At 40.2% G+C, this 22,322-nt stretch overlaps 1 protein-coding gene across 1 annotated transcript in view; it reads left to right on the top strand.

Moving 5' to 3' along the window:
• The first annotated feature begins 10,443 nt into the window (after positions 1-10,443).
• LOC134344913 (IQ domain-containing protein M-like) overlaps positions 10,444-22,322 on the top strand; it is a 131,289-nt gene continuing 119,410 nt past the window's right edge. The window contains exon 1 of the mRNA XM_063045047.1: positions 10,444-10,571. The gene's annotated coding sequence lies outside the window, so the exon portion shown is untranslated. The remainder of the gene's footprint in view (positions 10,572-22,322) is intronic.

Raw genomic sequence — 22,322 nt, 5'->3', positions numbered from 1 at the left:
TGTTCCAAGCTGTTTCTGGAAATACTCCCCAACTCTTTTTACGCTACATCAACGACTGCATTGGTGCTGAATTGAGCTCATCAATTTCATCAACTTTGGCTCCAACTTCCACCTTAAATTCATTTGGTTTATCTCTGACACCTCTCTCCTCTTTCTAGATCTCTCTGTCTCCAAATGTAGAGACAGATTGTTGACTGGTATGTTTTGTAAATCTACTGACTCTCACTGATATCTAGACTACTCCTCTTCCCACCTTGTCATTTCTCAAAATGCCATTCTCTTTTCTTAGTTCCACCATCTCCATCATATCTCTACTTTCTTAGAAGCTTTGTACAGATCAGCAGGTCATCTAAAACTTTGGCAAACTTCTATAGATGCACAGTGGAGAGTATCCTGACTGGTTGCATCACAGCCTGGTATGGAAACACCAATGCTCAGGAACAAAACTATCTACAGAAAGCATGGATACAGTCCAGTCCATCGTTGAGCAGATTTACAAGGAGCGCTGCCACAAGAGGGCCACATCCATCATCAAGGATCTCCATCATCTAGGCCATGCTCTCTTCTCACTATGACCATGAGACGGTAGTTACAGAAGCCACACTACCAGGTTCAGGAATGGTTAATGCCCTACAACCATTGGACTTCTGAACTGACATGGATAACTTCACTCACCTCACTGCTGAAATGACTCTATAACTGCGACACAGCACGCATGGCCTCTCCAGTGAGGATCTGTTATCTGTCAAGTAGGATGCCGTGCACAATTCTGATTTGATGGAGGCAGACGTGAGAGCACGGAAGAACATCTGGTGAAACTTCTGAAATGCCTGTTTCGCTGCCGCCACTACTGCCTGATCTGAAATCTCCAGAGGGGATGGCCCCAAATCTTCAGCTTTGCTTGTTGCTCGGTGGCCGGGGCGGGGTCAAAGCGCTCGACAGAGATGGTGCTCGGTGCTCAGTGCTCGGTGTCGGAGGGCTGGTTGGAGGCTCAAAGTTTTCAGATGGACTCAGAGTTGGACTGTGGTCGTGTGCTTCCAGGATGCTGCACCGGCAAGTTTGGGGTGCTGGAAGCTCATGGCAGGAAGAGTTTCTCCCTTTTACCGTCTGTGTGAGATGTTGGGGCTATCGGAACTTTGAAAAATTTTTACTGTGCCCATTGTCTGCTCTTATCAAATTACAGTATTGCTTTGCACTGTTATACCTGTATGTTATGATTATGTGGTTTTTGTCAGTTTTAATCTTGGTCTGTCTTGTGTTTCTGTGAAATCATACTGGAGGAACATTGTATCATTTTTTAATGCATGCATTTCTAAATGACAATAAACGAGGACTGAGTGTCCTCATAATCTAATCTAATCTAACCTATAGACTCACTTTCAAAGGACTCTACAATTCATGTTCCCCAGTATTATTATTTTCTTTTTTTTAAATTATTTTGCACGATTTGCCTTCTTTTGCACATGGGTTTTTTTGTCAGTCTTTATGTATGTATAGCTTTTCATTAAAATTCTATAAACTCTATTGTATTTCTTTATTTTCCTGTAACTGGCTGCAGAAAAAAAACAGAATCACAAGGTGATATATACGTACTTTGCTAATAAATTTACTTTGACTTTTGATGTCAAACTTCAAATTGTCCATCATATTAATTCTTTATCCAACTCACATGTTTGATATCCCTGTCTTTCAATGAAGTTCAGCCTGACTTGAGAAACATCATCTCATATTTTAGCTGCGTAACTTACGTCCTTCCAGATTCAATAAAAATTCAACAGTTTCAAATCTTAACCATATGTTATGTACACTAGTTTCTGAGGACACTATTATTGCCATTGACATGATGATAAAGAATTCTTCCAATCAGATGCATAAAGAGAAATAATCAGAAAAAAATAGATTGAGAGAGATAGAAGTAAGAGTCAAAGGGAAAAGTAAGAAAATAACTTAAAAAGTAAATGTTAGTAAGTCTTCAAGAAGAATTTACAATATTCAAGATTGACTTTAAAAAAAAACTAAGTATTTCTTCATGAGCAAAATAAATTAATAGAATTGCACTGATCGTTGCCATACTGTAAAAAGTTTATTCATAAAATTTAGTAACAACTCTAACCTTTTGTTTCTGTATTATTAATTATTCAAATTGAAAGAGAAGGCAAAGGGGACAAATATCAATAAAAGCAAAGACCATGGAGTTGTTATCATATTTCAGCAAAATATGGGCCACTGTGATATTACAACCCAAATTTTATATAGTTAGAAACAAACAAAAGTAAATTTGCCACGTTTTCCCTCCAAAACAGCCGCAAAGATTGAAGTAACTTATTCTTTTATTTTCGTCATATATTTATTAATAAAAGGAATCATTATAGTTTGCAGAGATCAGATCCTGAACAAATTGGCCAGTCTGCTAGTAGCTTGACTCCTTTCTTTTGCTATGATTGTCAAGCAAAGTTTTATCGTGGAATTAACTATGTTGTCTGCGTGGCAAGATATCACAAAATACCAGGGGTTTGCTCAGCAAATCTTCCCGATTTGTATATTAATCAGTCTCAAGATGCAAATAAGATGCTGAAACAGAAAAAAATTGATGATGTAGGAGCACACAGAAAGGAATATGAAAAGACCATCCAATTACTCTGCAATTGTAAAAAGACTGAAATCACTTTCAGTGAGATACCTGACCAATCTGAAGATATATCAGTAACAAATAGAGTGCATATCTCAACCACTGAAAGGTCTTTAGGGTCTTTTTATGATCATGATCAAATTAGAGCCAGAGATAACATACATGAAATTAATAAAACACTAGAGTTCAGTGCAGATTTCCAGGAGCATGGTACATCAACATTTCCAACTACAACAGGAGAAGATCAACGTGACAAAATGAAGCAAGAGAACACTTCATCTCTTCAAAAGAGTCAAAATGGTGAGGCACCAACAGGCTGCAAACTAAAGACTTCCTCCAATGAGAATTTCTTAACACATATAACTAAAACAGGACATTTATCAATAAAACTTTGTCAAGGTCAGCAAGTTCACTTAGCATTGCTCAAGCCAGTTGATTTCCAAGAACGTTCTAGTTCTACTTTTGATTATCAGCAAACAGTGCAAGACTTTCACTTGAGTGTTATAGGTCATCGCATAGACCTAAAAGCTTCAGGAAAAGTAGAAGGAGAAATTTGGAAACCGGAAAAGGCCACTGTAAAAGGGCAAACCAACTTTCAAACTGAGCGATCCAAGACAGGAAGACCAATTAGTATGAACTTCCAGCCTGAAGACAAAGTAAGAACTATTTATTTTTGCCATCATTTAACAGTGTTATTTCCCAATTATACAGTAAGTTAATGTTTTAGTTGTATTAGTTACCATAAATTCCTGGTTCACTTCTGTTTGAAAAAAAAGTTAACAAGGAGAGCAGTTGTGGAACCAGTTTCACAAAATATACAGAGTCCTAAATTTTATAAATATAGAAATATAAATTCTTTGCAGCAAGGAATTGACATTATATATGAAGTATGAATATGTTTCCTATGTGGCTCCAACACTGTAATGTTCCTTTGCATACTAGGCCCAAATCCTTAAACATTTAATGCCCCCAAAGGCTTTTCCACTGCTCCTTTTGCAAAGGTGAAGTGAGTAGAAAAAAAATAGGACATAACTTATAGATTACAAGTTGTTAATCATCAAAGAGAGGGATTTAAGGAAGTGGGGGGAGAGTTGAGTTAATAGTTGGAGAATAAAGACTTCAAATTAGGGTTGGGGCATTGGAATAAGTCTATAATTGTTTGCTGAAATTGTGGTCTGTTTGGGATCTGGTTTAGTTGAGATGTGATAGTGGGGGAATTTATGTGGTGGTGATAACTGAGAGCAGCAGCAAGGAAAAGATTTTTATCTTGTAAGGACACCTACTTAAGGCAACCATTGCCCAGGCACCATGGGCTTGGTCCTGCTCAGGCAGAACACGTACTGTAGTCCTACTTCTGCATGCATCTTATCAAAGTTAGGCTGCACCTTTAACAGCCATACTTAGTCAGTAAATTTGAGTCAAGTGCCACCTGGATGTCCATAGTATTTCATTGTATGCTACTGAGGATATCTCAGCACCACAAGGCACCAGCATTTCACAGAACAGAAAACCAGGAGCAAAACTGCACACTTAAATATTCCACTGCACATTGGAATTTCTGGACTACAGAGTGCAAACACAAGCATGTTTTATTTTATTATTGCAGACATAATCAGCTGCAATTGTGGCTGTTAAAATATAGGAAAAAGATGAAAGTCCCGGGGAAGGCATACAGAATAGACATAGAAAACACCGCTAGTGCATTTGGGATTTCAGGTACAGTACGTGCATGGACTGCAGAAGCTAGTGTGGCTCTCCAAACATCAAAGGAGACAAAGGATGATTTGATAACATTTTAAAATCAATATGTGTCTAGCCACAGTAAATAAAGAAAAAAGACTTCTCAGTGTTGGTGAGTGGAGAAGCAGACACAGATTCAAAATGGTTGATAAAAGAGCCAGGAGCCAGGGATGTCCCACTGAGAAATCTTTTTGTAGTAATGATTTGGAAATTGCTGTTGCCTGTCTGCCCTGCAGTGTCTCTAGACCCTCCTCATAGCCATACTGCCAGCTAGTTTTGCATCATCTGAAAACTTAGACATTTTACTCTTTATCTCTTCATCGAATTTATGGATATTGACTGTGAACAGTGTGGAATCCCAATCCAAAACGTGCCTGTGTATTCCAACTCCATCTGTTGATAAATCCTCAGCCTATGTTAGTATATTCCCAATAACACATGTTCTAGTTTTGGATGGCATCTTATTGAAGGTCTACTATTTTAAATCCAATACAACAACCGGTTCATCCTTATCTATTCTGCCTGTTATAACTGCCAATAAAATTTGTCAACCATGATTCACTTTTCATAAGTTCATGTAAATTCTGCCTGATCTTCTTAGTGGACTTTTACCACTTCCATAAAAAAATACTCCAGAATGTTTCCTTCTGTAGGTGACTGATTAACTGACCGAAAGTTCTATGCTCTCTCCCTGTCCTTTGAAATTACAATGCTTCCCTGCAATCCTTGAGACATGTTCTAGAATTTAGGAGATTCCATGGAGAAAGCTAGAAAGTTAAATAGTGTTGATGGGCTGAGTAGCCTGGCTTTCCTGCTGCCATGATTCTATAATTTTTGTACAAAAATTCACTTCTGCGTGTAGAATTATTATACTACATTGCAAAACTGTAATTTTGCAGCATAGGGCCAGAAAACATAGAGAATGCTGTTTTGTGCTTTCGATCATAGAGATACAGTACCATGCAAAAGTCTTAGGCACGCGTAAAACGTTCTCTAAAGTGAAGATGCTTTCAAAAATAACGTTTCTAAATATCAAAAAAATTAAAACAGCATCAATTCTCCTCGGTATACTGCTGTGCAGTTTTATTTAAAAAATAAATTCAGCTGGTAGGTTGCTCCAAGCATCTTGGAGAACTTGCCACAGTTCTTCTGCAGAATTTGGCTGTCTCACTTGCTTCTGTCTCTCCAGGTAATCCCAGGCAGCCTCGGTGATGTTGAGATCAAGTGGAGGTGGAGGTTGATGTGGAGGCCATAGCACTTGTTGCAGAACTCTTTGTTCTTCTTCTCACTGAAAATAGTCCCTTATTACCTCGGCCATGTGTTTGGGGCCATTGTCCGGTTGCAGTATGATGATCAGACAAGATATTTATTTGATGGATGAAAATCTGCCCGTATTTCTCAGTATTGATCATTCCATTAATTCTGACCAGAACACCAATTCCATTTGCAGAGATGCAGCCCCAAACTTGCAGGGAACCTCTGTTGTGCTTCACTGATGGCTGCAGGCACCAATCCATGTGGTTTTCTCCAGTTCTTCTACAAACAAGCTTCCTCCTGTTCCTTCCTCCAAAATTAAATTTTGGCTTGTCAGTCTGTCTATTGCTGCCATTGTTCAGCCCCAAGCCCTTGTGCTTTAGTGTGTAAATCAGTCTCTTGCCTTTGTTTCCACTTTGGAGGAATGGCTTCTTAGAAGCAACTCTTCCATGAAGACCACTTTTGACAAGAGTTCTCCAGACTGTAGAGTGATGCACTTGGGTTCCAATGGTTTCTGTGAGTTCAGAGCTAACAGCAATACTGTACTTCTTCCAAATTAGAAGGAGTGTCAGTTTGATGTCTGCCTCACTCAGTTTCCATGGCCAACCATTGTGTTTCAGGTCCTCAACCATGTCTGTGTATTCGTGTTTCTTCGGAAGAGCTTGGACTGCACATCTTGAAAGTCTTGCTGCCAGAAATTTTCTACCTGAGAGAGGCCTTGCTGTTGCAGAATGACTATTATGTGTCTTGTTGCTATGCTCACTCTTGACATGTTGTAAGAATTGATGATTTGAGGATTAAACTGTCACATCAGCCACATCCTCACCTTTTAGTCTGGTTGTCCTTTGCCCAGTTTGATTCCTTTTACACCCATTTCTGTTTCAGTTATCAGTTCAGTTCATTCTACTCATTATGTCATTGATCATTAGCACCAGTTTGTTATCTTTGTTTAATCGTGCAGGGGGCGATATACCTACAAAGTAAAATTTATTTGAAAAGTGGCCTATTACTTAATATGTTACTTTCTTTAACAAAATACAAACTTTTCCCTGTAACATTTAATTTTTTTGGAAAGTGAATGTTTAGAAATCTAAAATTTGTTTTTTCTCTACTGACACACAAATGCAGAAGTCAAAATATAAACATTGAAAGCAAAATTTATCTAAAGATCAAGGGTGCCTGATTTTTGCATAGTACTATCTATATTGTAGATTGTTCTCCATTCAAAAATGCATGATCATCATTGATTGCCAAAATACATTGCGACCAGAATTGTCAGCATGATCAACAATTATAATTCCAGTGAAATACTGAATTGGTCACTGTCTCACTGATTGTAGTTACTGCTTCAAGATCAGAGGAGTTTTGCATTCACAATGAAACATGGGTCAGTAATTCCTATGGTAAAACACCTTCCAAACAAATTTGTTATATCATTTACAGGGTGTATTCTTTTCTTTCATTTGATAGTGGTTAAATTTATGTATCCATACAATTTTTGCATTATAGGCTGCAAAGGCTGAAGTCACCAAACATCAGAAGAATGTGAATGCTGCTTTGGATACCGATGATATTGTCACAAGATATGTCAGGAAAGAATATGTTCTGGAGATGCCACAAATAAAAAAAGCAAAGAATAAGAAACAGTTGAGCGAACAGATAGAATGGCATAGGTAGGCATGCCTTTTCTTTTGGGAGACATTTTATGTGTTTTATTGTGAAGTATCGGTGGAGAAGGTAAATAATAGCTCTAAGCTCAGGGCAATGTCCTAGACCAAACCATCATTAGTTGTTTCACCAGTAGACTTACTACCTTAATAAATTTAGAAACAGAGAAATTTGCTGCTGGTTGAAGTCCATCTGTATCCTAAATACTGAAGAAGTCAGAGGCATAAAACATGGAAACAGGCATTTGTCTATCTTATTCTGTGCCTACATTCTAACACCTATTTACATCAATCAGTTACAATAATCATACTTCATTCTTCCACAATTCCATCAACTCTCCCTATATTCTGCCACTCACCAGTGCTGGAAACAATTTACAGTGGTCAATTAACCTATTACTGACATGTCTTTGGGATGTGAAAGGAAATGGGGCACCCAGAGGAAACCTATGTGGTCATATTGGGAATTCCACACAGATAGCACCAAAGGCTATGAACTAACCTAGATTAATTTGGCAGGGGGTTGGAAACTGGAGCGATAGGACTGAGAATAGGGCAATTGGTATACAAGTCAATGCAGTGTATCATGAGACCGTGAAGAAGGACAGACAGATGATAGGGCAAAATTGAAGTCAGTGGAATGAGTTCAACTGTGACATGGGGGCAAAATTATAAAGGGTGATGAATACAGCATTGAAGGTGTTATACAGTATACCGAATAAGGTAGATGATCTTGTAGTGCAGTTAGAGATTGGCATGTATGACGTTGGGAGCATTACTGAGTGGTGGCTGAAAGTTGTTTGTAGTTCATAGGTTAACAACCATGAATATATATTTTATCAAAGGACAGGCAAGTAGGCAGAGAGGGTGGGGTGGCACTATTGATAAAAAACTAAATCAAATCCTTAGAGAAAGGTAACATTAGATCAGAAGATGTAGAATCCTTGTGAGTAGAGTTAAGAAACTACAAGGATAAAAAGACCCTGATGGGAGTTACATATAGACCACTGAGCAGTATCCGGGACGTGGGATACAAATTATGGCGGGAGATAGAAAAGGCATGTAAAAAGGGAAATATTACGGTCATCGAGGGAGGGATACCCGGTTGGTGATGGGTCTCAAGAGAGGTAATTTGTAGAATGCCTATGAGAAGGCATTTTAGAGCAGCCCATGGCTGAGTCCATTAGAGGAATGGCAATTCTGAATTGGGTATTATGGTAATGAACCAGATTTGATTTGGAAGCAGTTGTCATAATGTGATATGATAGAATTCACCCTGCAGCTTGAGAGGGAGAGGATAAAGTCTAATGTAACAGTATTACAATTGAGTAAAGGGAATTACAGAGGCATGAGAGAAGAGATGGCCAAAATTGATTGGAAGGGGCACTAACAGGGATGATGGCAGAGCAGCAGTGGCTGGAGTTTCTGGGGTGAATTCGGAAGGTGCAGGATAGATACATCCCAAAGATGAAGTATTCTAAAGGGAGGATGAAGCAACTGTGGCTGACAAGTGAAGTCAAAGACAACATAAAAACAAAAGAGAAGGCATATAATATAACAAACAAATAGTGGGAAGTTAGTGGGAAGCTTTTAAAAACCAACAGAAGGCAACTAAAAAAGGAATAAGGAGAGAAAAGATGAAATATGAAGGTAAGATAGACAATAACATCAAAGAGGCTACCCAAAGTTTTTTTTCAAAAGTATAAAGAGTAAAGGAGAAGTGAGAGTAGGTATTGGACCACCGCAAAATGTCACTGGAGAGGTAATAAAGGAGGACAAAGAAATAGCAGACGAGTCTTCACAGTGGAAGAAACCAGCGGTATGCAGGAGTGAGAGTGTTGGGGGCAGAAGTGAGTGCAGTTCCTATTGCTAAGGTGAAGATGCCTGGGAAGCTGAGGGTAGGCAAGTCACATGGAGCAGATGGACTACACCCCAGGGTTGTGAAAGGGGTAGCTGAAGAGATTGTGGAGGCATTGGTAATAATCTTTCAAAAATCACTAGGTTCTGGAATGGTTCTGGAGATCTGGAAAATTGCAAATGTCACTCGATTCTTTCAGAAGTGAGGAGGTATATGAAGGGAAATTATAGGCCAGTTAGCCTGACCTCAGTGGTCAGGAAGATATTGGAGTCCACTATTAAGGATAAGGTTTTAGGGTACTTGATAAAATGTTAAAATATGCCAAAGGCAACATAGTTTGCTTAAGTGAAAATCTTCCCCGACAGATCTGTTGGAATGCCTTGAGGAAATAACGGACAGGATAGAGAAAGGAGAGTCAGTAGATGTTGTTTATTTGGATTTTCAGAAGGCCTTTGACCAGGTGTCGCACATGAGGCTGCTTATCAAGATCAGAACCCATGGTATTACAGGGAAGATAACAGCATGGATAGAAGATTGGCAGACTGGCAGGAAGCAAAGAGTGGGAATGAAGGGGGCCTATTCTGGTTGGCTGCTGCTGACTAGTGGTGTTCCACAGGGGTCAGGGTTGGGACTGCTTCTGTTTACATTATATGTGTTTGCTTTAATGTTGAAATTGAGGGGTTTGTGGCCAAATTTGTGGACGATACAAAGACAGATGGATGGGCAGGGAGTGCTGAGGAAGCAGGGAGTCTGCAGAAGGACTTAGATTTGGAGAATGGGCAATGGAGTGGCAGATGGAATAAAGAATAGGGAAGTGTATGGTCATGCACTTTGGTAGAAGGAATAAAAGCGTAGACTATTTTCTAATTTTTCTCAAATACTGCACATCTGGAAGTTGATCTCCCTGGATTTAAAAGCCTCTAGAACTATGCCAGTTTATGATTAAACTTGAAAAATAAAGATGCTAATGACTTGGAGGGGGAATGAGCTGAAGTACAATTTATAACAAAATAAACAAAACAAAAGCTCAGAGAAAAGGGAATCTAGTAGTGTCACAAAACCGTCCCTGTTGTCCACTGAGGTCTCAAAATCCCCTTCCTGCCTTGGTGGGGCACAACATATTTTTAAAACAGATTTGTTAAATAAAATGTAATTTTCCCAAAGAGATAAATATAATGTTTTTGAATAGAAACATAAAATGCTGGGACAGTCAGTGAGTGAGGCAGCATTTGTGGAGAGTTAATATTTCAGATCAACAACTTGCTCAGTTTCTTCCTATGATTCCTGAAGGAAGCTGCTTCTGTGTGCCCAGCCTCTCTCTCTCACTTGCTTCTGCTGGAGTCTTGGGTCGTGAGCAAGGTTTAATCAATACAATTTGTGGACTGGACTTTGCAGATCATGTTATTCGTGTTTCTGGTTTCTGGTTAGTCCTTTTTTTATTGCTATTTTGTGCAATTTTGATCAGGGTGGGCTGTCTCTGTGGCCTGCAGTCAATGAACAACACAGTGCTAAATCAAACCAAACAGAACTAAACTGAACATTCCCAGGTTATTTCAATCAGTCTGTGATTTGATGTTTTATATTCTGTGTTTTTCACTCGTTTTTTTCTATTACCGCATTTTGTTCTTTTTTTTTGCTTGTTGGATGTTTGATGGTTTCCTTCAACGGGTTCCATGGTGTTTCTTTGTTTTGTGGATGTCTGTGGAAAGATGAATCTCAGGGGTGTATACTGCATGCATAATTTGATAATAAGTGTACTTTGAATCTTTGACTTTCTGGTCCAAAGGGATCTTGCTTTGTTCTCTTTGTGCAGTGCTGGAATAGAAACTGTCAAGAAGATGGCTGACAAGTGTTGAAAATGAAACAGTTGTGCAATGTCAGTGAGAAACTAGCTACCTCATCCACTATTCTCATGTGATTGACAGCAACACATTTATTATATCCACACATTGAGTGTTCAGGTGGACCTTCTGTGCTTCTGTAAACAATATTTCAGCCTATATAACCAACATTCAATGCAAGCACAATATCTATCTATTAGTGTCATAGAGTAATAAAGCAGAGGAACAGGCCCTTCGGCCCAACTCGTTAATGATGTCTACTTGAGCTAGTCCCATGTGCTTTATGTTTGGCTTATATCCCTCTAAACTTTTCCTATCCATGAACCTCTCCAAATGTCTTTTAAACATTGTCCCTCTTCCTACCACTCCTTCTGTTAGCTGATTTCACATACCCAACAACCTTTGTCCGAAAAACCTGTTCCTCAGGTCCCCTTTTAAATTTCCCCCTCCCCATCTTTAACTTAAACCCTCTAGGTTTGGAAAATTAGTGTGACAATCCACCATATCTACATATTTCATGATTTTATAAGGCCTCTGTAAGGTCACTCTTCAGCCTTCTTCGTCCCAGGGAAAATAGTCCCAGTCTATCCAGTGACTCCTTATAACTCGAGCTCCCAGTCCTGGTAATATCCAGTGAATTTTTTTTCAGCACCTTCTCAAGCTTAATAACATCCTTCCAGCAGTGTGTTGACCAGAACTGCAGACAATATTTCAAATGAATTCCCACCAACATCTTGTACAACTGGAACGTGATGTCCCAACTCTTGTATTCATTGCCTTGACCGATGAAAGCAAGTATACCATGTGCCTTCTTCATTATCCTGCACCACCATTTTCAGGGAACTATGTTCTTATACCACCTCCCCCCCACCCCAGTCTCTCTGTTCTACCATACTCTCCAGGGCCCTGCCATTTACTGTGTATATCCTGCCTTGCTACAACTACCCAAAATAAATCACTTCACACTTGTCTGCATTAAGTTCCACCTGTCATTCCTTTGTCCACGTTCCCCATTGATTTATTCTTTTGTGCCTTTCTGCTGCAGCCTGACAGCAGTCTTCATGCAAGAATAGATGCATCATCATCAGGTGCCACGCCCAGTTTGAGCTTTGACTGCCATGGCCCACAGGCTCCTGTTTCAGGTCAAGTGGATCAATTCATTGGTATTCATTTCCAGTTCTCTGGCTGCTGTCTCCATCATCATTTGTCTTTGTCTTCCTCTTGCCTTCTTCCCTTAAATCTTTCCCATAATTACCGTGCATTCTAACTCCTCTTTCCTAATCACATGTCCAATGAAGTTACGTTGCCTTTTCATGATCTCATACATTATTTCTCTTTTTGTGTTTGCTCTGTTCATGACATCCTCGTTAGATATTCATTTCGTCCATGATATTCTTTGCATCCTCCTCAAAAACCACATCTCTGCTGCTACAATTTGTTTCCTCATGTTACTAGATATTGTCCAACATTCTGAGCCATAGAACATAACTGGATAAACGTAACATTTCAGTACTCTGAGGCAGGTTGTCATGCCTAGTTTAGTATTGGTCAGTCTACTCTTCATTCTTGTAAAGGTGTCTTTTGCCATCCCTATTCTTCTTTTGATTTCCAAGTCGCACCTACCATCTGATGTCACACAGCTTCCTAAGCAGCAAAAGTTCTGCACTTGTTTTATGTCTTCACCGTTTGTTCTCAGCCTGCAGATAGGATTCTCCTTGTTTTTGGATATCACCATACATTCTGTCTTTTTGCAATTGATAGATAGACTCATTTTTGCACTTTCTTCAACAATTATATCAATTAAGTTTTGTAGTTCTTCCTCCGTACTTGCAATTAACACAGTGTCATCTGCATATCTGAAAATATTGAATTTTTTACCGCCAACTTTGGTTTCCAAGATGTCTCTTATTTTTTGTAATATTGTTTCACTGTACACATTAAATAAATCAGGGGAGAAAACACACCCTTGCTTAATGCCTCTCTTGATTTTCGTAAACTGACTCACTTCTCCATCTATTCTTACAACGGCAGTTTGTTCCCAGTACAGATTTCTGATTAGGCAGCGGTCTTTCGAATCTAGATCTAGAGTTTTCTGTAATATTTCAAATAGCTTATTGTGCTTCACTTTATCAAATGCTTTTGTGTAGTCGATAAAACAAACAAACAAATCTTTTTGCACTTGAATAGCGCGTTCTGAATGTATCCTTAACAGCAATAATGCATTTCTTGTACCTTTGTCTTTCACAAAACCACATTGTTCTTTGCCTATTTCAGCTTGTATCTTACTTTCAGCTCTTGTCATCAAAATTCTTAGAGGTATCTTGGTGATATGACTCATTAAACTTATGGTCCTATGTAATTCACATTCTATTGCTCCAGGCTTCTGAGGAAGAGTGATAAATACTGATTTTTTCATCTCTTCTGGTATTATTCCAGTCTCATAAATGTCATTGATTAAATCAGTAAGTTTTTCAATTTCATGATCTTCAAGGGCAATAACTTGTTCCATTACTAATTCATCAGAACCTGCTGCCTTTCCTTTCTTCATCTTATTTATTGCATTACAACTTCAGATTTTAAAATACTTGGACCTTCAATGTTCTTCTTAATTTCTGGTTTTTCACCTTGATCGTCTTCAAACAATTCCTGAATATACTTAGTCCATCTGTTCATAATCTCATCTTTTTCCATGATAATGATACCGTCCTTTGCTTTCAAACATCCACCTGAAGAACAGAGGAGCTTTTTACCAGTGATATTCTTGATTTGTTGATGTAACCTTTTGGATCAGTAAAAGGGATTATTTCTATTTGCTCATATTCCTGGTTTAACCATTCTTCTTTGGCTTTTTGACATAAGCTTTTAACTTCTTTATCTAAGGACATATATTCTATAGGATTTACTTTCTTCCGTCTCCTTTCTTCCATCAGATTTTTGATTTCACCTGTCATCCATTTATTCTTTGTGCTTTTTTTCTTTTTTAGGAATCACTGACATTCAGTGAAATAAAGCAGTGAGACAGTGAGACAGAGTATCACATAATTAAATTAAAGAACGAAACTTACTGACATGAGAAGAATAATTTAGTTTAGCACTAGGATAGCTTTTCTGACGTCAGTAAATTTTGTTCCTTAAGTTAGTTACATAATATCTTCCCTCGGCAGATTTGCTTCATTAGGGTCAGACTTAGAGTTAGCAAAGTCCAGCACACAAATCAGCCTCTTCCACTCCACCCCCATTGACTCTACCTACTCTTCCCTCTGCCTCTGGAAAGCAGCCAGCATGATCAAGGACTTCTCTGATCATTCTCTTTTTTCCTGATCTTGTTGGGAAAAAGACACCCAAGCTTGAAAGCATGTACCACCAGACTCCAACCAGTTTCTATTCTGCTCCTATCAGGCTCATAACTGATTTGTCATACACTAAAAATGAAATCTCAACCTCCCAGTCCAGCCCACTGTTGTCAAAAAATAGTTGTAGGAGAGTGGTGAGATGTGATAATACCTTCAACCTTCAAAGGATTAGGCTTTGAACTGGCTATGTGTACTATACAGATCCTGACAAATCCTTCATATCTGCACCAAAGATAAATGGTCAATTCTGTGTGGTAGTGCTCTGCTTTCTGATGACCATGTGCTTCCAATTGATCTCTCTCAGATCATGAAAATGAGTGGTGTTCTTGTGGGTGGAAGCAAGCAGAGCTTTGATTGGAGCAGCTCCAGACTCTGTTGAGGCATGATTAATCTTTATATGTGCCTTAGTACAGGAATCTGCTCCAACAACTGCTCTGGAAGTCTTGGTACATATTGGTACCAATGACTTAGGTAGAAAAAGGGACAAGGTCCTGAAGACAGAATTCAGAGAGTTGGGTAGGAAGCTGAAAAGCAGGACCTCCAGGGTAGTAATCACAGGATTGCTGCCTGTGCCACATGCTAACGAGCACAGGAATAGAATGATCAGGCATATTAATGCGTGGCTGAGAGACTGGTATAGGGCATAGGGCATTAGGTTCCTGGATCATTGGGACCACTTCTGGGGGAGGTACGACCTGTACAAAAAGGACAGGTTACACCTGAAACCAAAGGGGTCCAATATCCTAGCATGTAGGTTTAATAGAGCTGTTAGGGAGGGTTTAAACTGGGGGATGGGAACCGGAGTGATAGGGCTGAGGAAGGGGAAAACAGAAATAAATCAAAGATAGCGTGCAACAGAGATGATAGAAATGACAGGCAGGAGATGAGGCATAATCACAGCCAGTGGGATGATTTACAACAGAAAGCATCAAGTACTCATCTACACTCTGTCCGCCAGAGAGAGCAGGACATCGACGCTCTGTCTGCCAGAGAAAGCAGGATCTCCCAGTGGCCACACACTTCAATTCCACGTTCCATTCCCATTCTGATATGTCTGTCCATAGCCTCCTCTACTGTCAAGATGAAGCCACACTCAGGTTGGAGGAACAACACCTTATATTCCGTCTGGGTAGCCTCCAACCTGATGGCATGAACATTGACTTCTCTAACTTCTGTTAATGCCCCTCCTCCCCTTCTTACCCCATCCCTTATTTATTTATTTATTTATTTTTATTTTCTCCCTTTTCTTTCTCTCTCTTTTTTCTCCCTCTGTCCTTCTCACTATACCTTCCTCTGATGCTCCCCTCCCCTTTTCTTTCTCCCTAGGCCTCCTGTCCCATGATCCTCTCCCTTCTCCAGCCTTGTATCTTCTTGCCAATCAACTTTTCAGCTCTTGGCTCCATCTCTCCCCCTCCAGTCTTCTCCTATCATTTCGGATCTCCCCCTCCCCCTCCCACTTTCAAATCTCTTACTATCTCTTCTTTCAGTTAGTCCTGACGAAGGGTCTCAGCTGGAAACGTCGACTGTACCTCTTCCTATAGATGCTGCCTGGCCTGCTGCGTTCCACCAGCATTTTGTGTGTGTTGCTTGAATTTCCAGCATCTGCAGATTTCCTCGTGTTTGCGTTTTTAAACACTGGAGTGCAAGTGTTATATTTGAATGCACATAGCATAAGAAATAAAATGGACAATCTTGAAATACAGCTACAAATTGGCAAATATGACGTTGTCACCATCTCTGAAACTTGGCTAAAGGATGGCTGCCATTGGGAGCTGACCGTCCAATGATATATAGTGTATCGGAAAGATAGGTTAGTAGGCAGAGGGGGTGGAGTGGCCCTGTTTATAAGAAATAATATTAAATAATTAGAAAGGGATGACATAGGATCGGAAGGAGTAAGGTCTCTATAGGTAGGGTTAAGAAATGGCAAGGGTAAAAAGACCCTAATGGCAGTTGTATACAGGCCTCCAAACAGCAGCCAGGATGTGGATTACAAATTACAGCAGGAGATAGAAAAGGCATGTCAGAAGGGCAATGTCATGATAATCGTTGGGGATTTTAACATGAAAGTAGATTGAGAAAACCAGGCCAGTACTGGACCTCAAGAGTGAGAATTTGTAGAATGTCTAAAGGATGGCTTTTTAGAACAGCTTGTTATTGAGCCCACTAGGGGATCGGCTGTGCTGGATTGGGTGTTGTGCAATGATCTGGAAGTGATAAGAGAGCTTAAGGTTAAGGAACTCTTAGGAAACAGTAATCACTATATGATCGAATTCACTTTGAAATTTGAGAAGGAGGAACTAAATTCCAATGTTTCAGTGCTTCAGTGGAATAAAGGAAATTATAATAGCATGAGAGAAGAACGGGCCAAAGTTGAGTGGAAAGGAACCCTAGCAGGAAGGACAGCAGAGCAACAATGGCTGGAGTTTCTGTGAAAAATGAGGGAAGTGCGAGAGAGAGATATTCCAAATAAGAAATTTTCGAATGCAAGAAGGACATTACTGTGGCTGACAAGTGAAGTCAGAGCCAAAGTAAAGGCAAAAGAGATAGCATCCATGGAAGCCAAAGCTGGTGGGAAGATAGAGGACCGGGAAGCTTTTTAAAAACTTGCAGAAGGAAACTAAAAAGGTCATTAGGAAGGAAAAGATGAATTATGAAAGGAAGTTGGCGACTAATATCAAAGAAGTTACTAAAAGTTTTTTTATAAAGGGTAAAAGAGAGTTGAGGGTAGATATAGGAGCAATTGGAAATGACGCTGGAGATATTGTGATGAGAGATGGCAGAGGAACTGAATGTATATTTTGCATCAGTCTTCACAGTAGAAGACATCATCAGTATACCAGACATTCAAGAGTGTCAGGGAAGTGAAGTAGGTGCAGTGAAAATTACGACTAAGAAGGTGCTCAGGAAGCTTAATGGTCGGAATGTGGACAAATCTCCTGGACCTGATGGAATGCGCCCTTGGATTCTGAAGGAAGTAGCTGGAGAGGTTGTGAAGGCATTAACAATAATCCTTCAAGAATTGATAGATTCTGGCATTGTACCAGATGTCTGGAAAATTGTAAATGTTCCTCGCTATTTAAGAATGGTGGGAGGCAGCAGTAAGGAAACTATAGACCTGTTAGCCTGACATCAGTGGTTGGGAAGTTGTAGGAATTGATTGTTGGGGATGAAATTATGGAGTACCTGCAGGTACATGAAAAGACAGAACAAAGCCAGCGTGGTTTACTGAAAGGAAAATCCTGCCTGACTAACCTACTGCAATTATTTGAGGAAATTACAAGCAGGGTAGGTAAAGGAGATGCAGTAGATGTGGTGTACTTGGATTTTCAGAAGGCCTTTGACAAGGTTCTGCACATGAGGCTGCTTAGCAAGATAAGAGCCCATGGAGTTACAGGGAAGTTACCTACATTGGTGGAGCATTGATTGATTGGCAGAAAATAAGAGAGTGGGAATAAAGGGATCCTATTTTGGCTGGCTGCCGGTTACCAGTGGAGTTCCACTGGGATCGGTGTTGGGACTGCTGCTTTTTACAATGTATGTCAATGATTTGGACTATGGGATTAATAGATTTGTGGCTAAATTTGCCGAAGATGCAAAGATGGGTGGAGGAGCGGGTAGTGTTGAGGAAACAGAGAGCCTGCAGAGAGATTTAGATAGTTTAGGGGAATGGGCAAAGAAGTGGCAAATGAAATACAATGTTGGAAAGTGTATGGTCATGCACTTTGGTGGAAGAAATAAATGGGCAGACTATTATTTGGATGGGGAGAGAATTCAAAATGCAGAGATGCAAAGGGACTTGGGGGTCCTTGTGCAAGATACCCTAAAGGTTAACTTCCAGGTTCAATCGGTGCTGAAGAAGGCGAATGCAATGTTGGCATTCATTTCTAGAGGTATAGAATATCAGAGCAGGGATGTGATGTTGAGACTCTATAAGGCACTCGTAAGACGACACTTGAAGTATTGTGTGCAGTTTGGGCTCCTTATTTTAGAAAGGATGTACTGAGATTGGAGAGGGTTCAGAGAAGATTCACGAGAGTTATTCCAGGAATGAAAGGGTTACCATATGAGGAACGTCTGGCAGCTCTTGGGCTGTATTCCCTGGAGTTCAGAAGAATGAGGGAGGATCTCTTAGAAACATTCCAAATGTTAAAAGGCCTGAACAGATTAGATGTGGCAAAATTATTTTCCATGGTAGGGAAGTCTAGGACAAGAGGGCATGACTTCAGGAGTGAAGGATGTCCTTCTAGAATTGAGATGCAGAGAAATTAGCTTAGTCAGAGGATGGTAAATCTATGGAATTTGTTGCCACAAGCGGCTGTGGAGGCCAAGTCATTGGGTACATTTAAGGCAAAGATCGATAGGTTCTTGATTAGCTAGGGCATTAAAGGGTATGGGGAGAAGGCAGGGGAGTGGGGATGACTGGAGGAATTGGATCAGCCCATGATTGAATGGCGGAGCAGACTTGATGGGCTGAATGGCCTACTTCTGCTCCTGTATCTTATGGTCTTATGCTGCGCTGTGGCTGTTCATTCTGGCTCACGTTAAGGTGTGCACTACTTCCAGGCTGGAAAAGACACACTCTTGATGGGGGTTGGAAGTGGCCTTGCTTATGCTTTGTGGCACTTCTTGAATGCTGTGAGGCAACTCCCTATCCCTTCGTAGGCACTTGTGTCAAGTGAATCTGCAAGTGAAGTGCACATGTCGAACAGTCTGATTATCCTCACTATGGCTCAAGTAGGCACACAGAGGGGCACAATGTGTCAGTATCCTTTCCATTTCCTCACCCTTCTCACCTTCAATCAGCCGGCCGTGGCGTGCTATCTTCCTGGTGCCATGGTCAAAAACGTCTCTGAGCAGGCACAACACATTCTGAAAGAGGAGGGTGAGCAGTCAGTGCGACTGTGGTCCATATTGGTACTAACCATGTAGGCAGGAAGTGAAAATGAGATCCTGCAAAGGGAGTTTAGGGAACTAGGCAGAAAGTTAAAAAGTTGCACCTCTCTGGTTGTAATCTGAAGATTACTCTCTGAGTCTTGTGCTGGCAAAGCAAGAGATGTGAAGATAGAAGAGTTAAGTTGAGCAGCTGTGGAGCAGTTGCAGAGGTGAGGGCTTCGGGTAAGTAGATCATTGGGATCTCATTTCTGGCGAGGGAACCTGTGCAAGAAGGATGGGTTGCACCTAAACAGGAGGGGCACCAATATCTTCACAGGTAGGTTTGCAGGTGCTATTTGGGACGGGTTTAACTAGAATGTCAGGGAGATAAGAACCAGAGTGGTAGATCAGCAGGCAGAAGGATTGAGGAGAGTGTAGACGTTAGGTTATGAAAGGAAGGATGGGCAGGACCAAATTAATGAGCACCATGGGACTGGTATGCAGAAGTAATGTTACACTAAGGCAGATGAATTTGTCTGAATTAGTCCACGGAACTAAAGAGTTGTAGAGATTACAGAGACTTGGTTGAGAGAAATGCAGGGCTGGCATCTCAACATTTTAAAGATTTAGGTGTGTCAGATATGATAGTGAGGGATGTCACATAGTTGGAAGGAGCTGTAGATGGTCGAATCAGGGAAGGTCTCATACTAGACCTTGTATTGTGAGAAGTCAGGAAATCAGCTTCAGCTATTTAAATCTTCGGTCAGGTGGTATGTCCTGTACAAGACCATTATGGACCAGTTTAATCCCAAACTGAGAAAATTCATCAGTATGGGGAAGTCTTATGAAGAAGCGTTTTCTAGCTACATGGGTACAGAGAAAATCTAGATCAAGAAAACAAGAACAGGTGTATCCTTTGCAGCAAAAAGCTATTGAAACCCTGGTAAAAATGGGTCAACCAGCCAGTGAAAGTCAAGTTTCCAATGAGATGGGAGATGTTTTGTTCCAGATGGCCAAGGTCCACAGGCAAATTCAGATAGAGCTTGAAGAAATATTGAAAGTGTTCAACAATTCAATTCAATTAGCTGCTGATGCAACTGGAGCAGAAGGTTGAGTTTGATGCTAAGTTCTTAAGTGTCACATTGAAGAAGTACCAGGCTGAACATAAAGCCAAATTGGAGAATTTGGCTCTGGGGAAATGCCAGGCAGAACTGAAGAAACTGAGAAGATAGAGTCAGGCGTGCAGAAATTCCCAGAAGTATGGAGACAAGGAGATACAGTATGCAGAGGAAATAAGCACAAAGCAAGTGGATCTGGGCAGCTTTGTTGGAAATGGATACAAAAGAGTGTTGAGTGAGGAATGTAGGCAGTATTCCTTTTTGGTGGAAAGATAGTGTACAGTTGCCAAGCATTATGTGGTGTAGCATAGCAGGTGCAAGGATATGGTTACACAAAAGCTTCCTGGTTGGTAGCAGGCTTGCAGCAATCCATCCAAAATCCCTGATCATGCAATATCATTGGTGCAGCAGATATTCCTCTGGCAATGGAGGAACTCTTATCCCAGACAAGCCCCCATTATGTTACAACCTCAGCTCTCAGGAATTAAGACAAAGGGGTCAGGCCACAACTGGAATTTCAAACAAAAAATATTTATTAATTTAAAATTAAGGTAAAGGGGAAAAGGGTGATGTGTGCTGGCTGCCAAATGGGAGAGAGAGAGAGTGGGAGTGGGAGTGGCCGTGTTTTTAAGCAGTCCCAGCAGGTGCCGACAATAGAAGGGTAATTGCGGGTGTCCGAAGGAACTGCAACACAGATTAAAGAGGAAACACAGAACAGGAAATGTACAGGATGTAACACAGGCCACGTTTGGAGTATTGTGAGCAGCTTTGGTAGTCACATTATCGGAGTGTGATTGAGGCTTTGGAGAGAGTGTGGAAGAGGTTCACCAGGATATGGCCTGGATAATTGCACAAACTTGTATTGATTTCTCTGGAACACAGGAGAACATTCCACACGGGAACAGTCCAGCATAGGACTAGGCCCTTCAGCCTATGATCTCTGTGCCAAACATGATGCTACTTTAAATTGCACATGGTCTATATCCCTCAATCCTCTACCTGCTCATGTGCTTATCTAAATTTGTTTTAAACATTGCAATTGTATCTGTTCCACCACTTCTCCTGCCAGGGCATTCTAGTCACCTACCACTATGTATTTAAAAACTTGTCACCTTTAAACTTCCCCCCTCTCCCTTTGAAGCCATGCACTTTACTATTTGACATTTCCATCTACTCTCTTTATGCCCTCATAATTTTATATACTTCAATAACAAAAGACGTGAAGGTTGAGAAGCCCAGTATTTTCCATCCTTAGCATTGCCTCTTTCATATATTTCAGGGAAAAATGGCAAATGATAAACTCAGTAAGTAATACAGTACCTTGGTGAACAGATGCCCTTTAATGTGCTGGAGTTTTGATGAAGATTAATGCATGCATTGTTCAGGATTAAGCAGTTAATCACCATGAACTGTGCATTACTAAAGGAAAGGAAGTGTCCCATATCAAAATATCACAAATGAGATTGAATACAGCATATAACCTGTATCAAGATCAACTGGTAGAGATTACCATATGATGCAGGTTTAGCATTTTTAATTAAGATTATTCACTTTCTAAACTTATGCTTCCAGCTGAAGGTTAGATAGGAGCTATGGGTCAAGGACATAAGTTTAATCACCTGTAAATCCCTTGGGGAAGTCAGGAGACGCCTCTTTATTCAGAGGATGATTAGAATGTGACCTTATTACCACAAAGAGCAGCTGAGTCAAACTGAGGCTTCAAGAAGAAGCTAGAGAAAAACATGAGAGAGAAAGGAAAAGAAGGATATGTTAGCAAGTTTGACTGAAAAAAGTTGAAAAGTGGTATGTGTGTTGCATGAACTAAATAGTCTAATTTTATACTGTAAATATTATGTAATTAATAAGATGCTGAAGAATCAATATTTTTCAATGTGTATGTATCTAAACTTCTGTTCTTTTCTTTCCAATAATTACATTTTCCATGTTGTATTTTTCTGGCCTGATAAATGTCATTCATCACATCCAC

The sequence above is a fragment of the Mobula hypostoma genome, chromosome 4 (assembly GCF_963921235.1).
Source record: "Mobula hypostoma chromosome 4, sMobHyp1.1, whole genome shotgun sequence".
Taxonomy (NCBI): Eukaryota; Metazoa; Chordata; class Chondrichthyes; order Myliobatiformes; family Myliobatidae; genus Mobula; species Mobula hypostoma.
The sequence above is the reverse complement of the archived record's forward strand: the minus strand, read 5'-3'. Positions and strand labels throughout refer to the sequence as shown.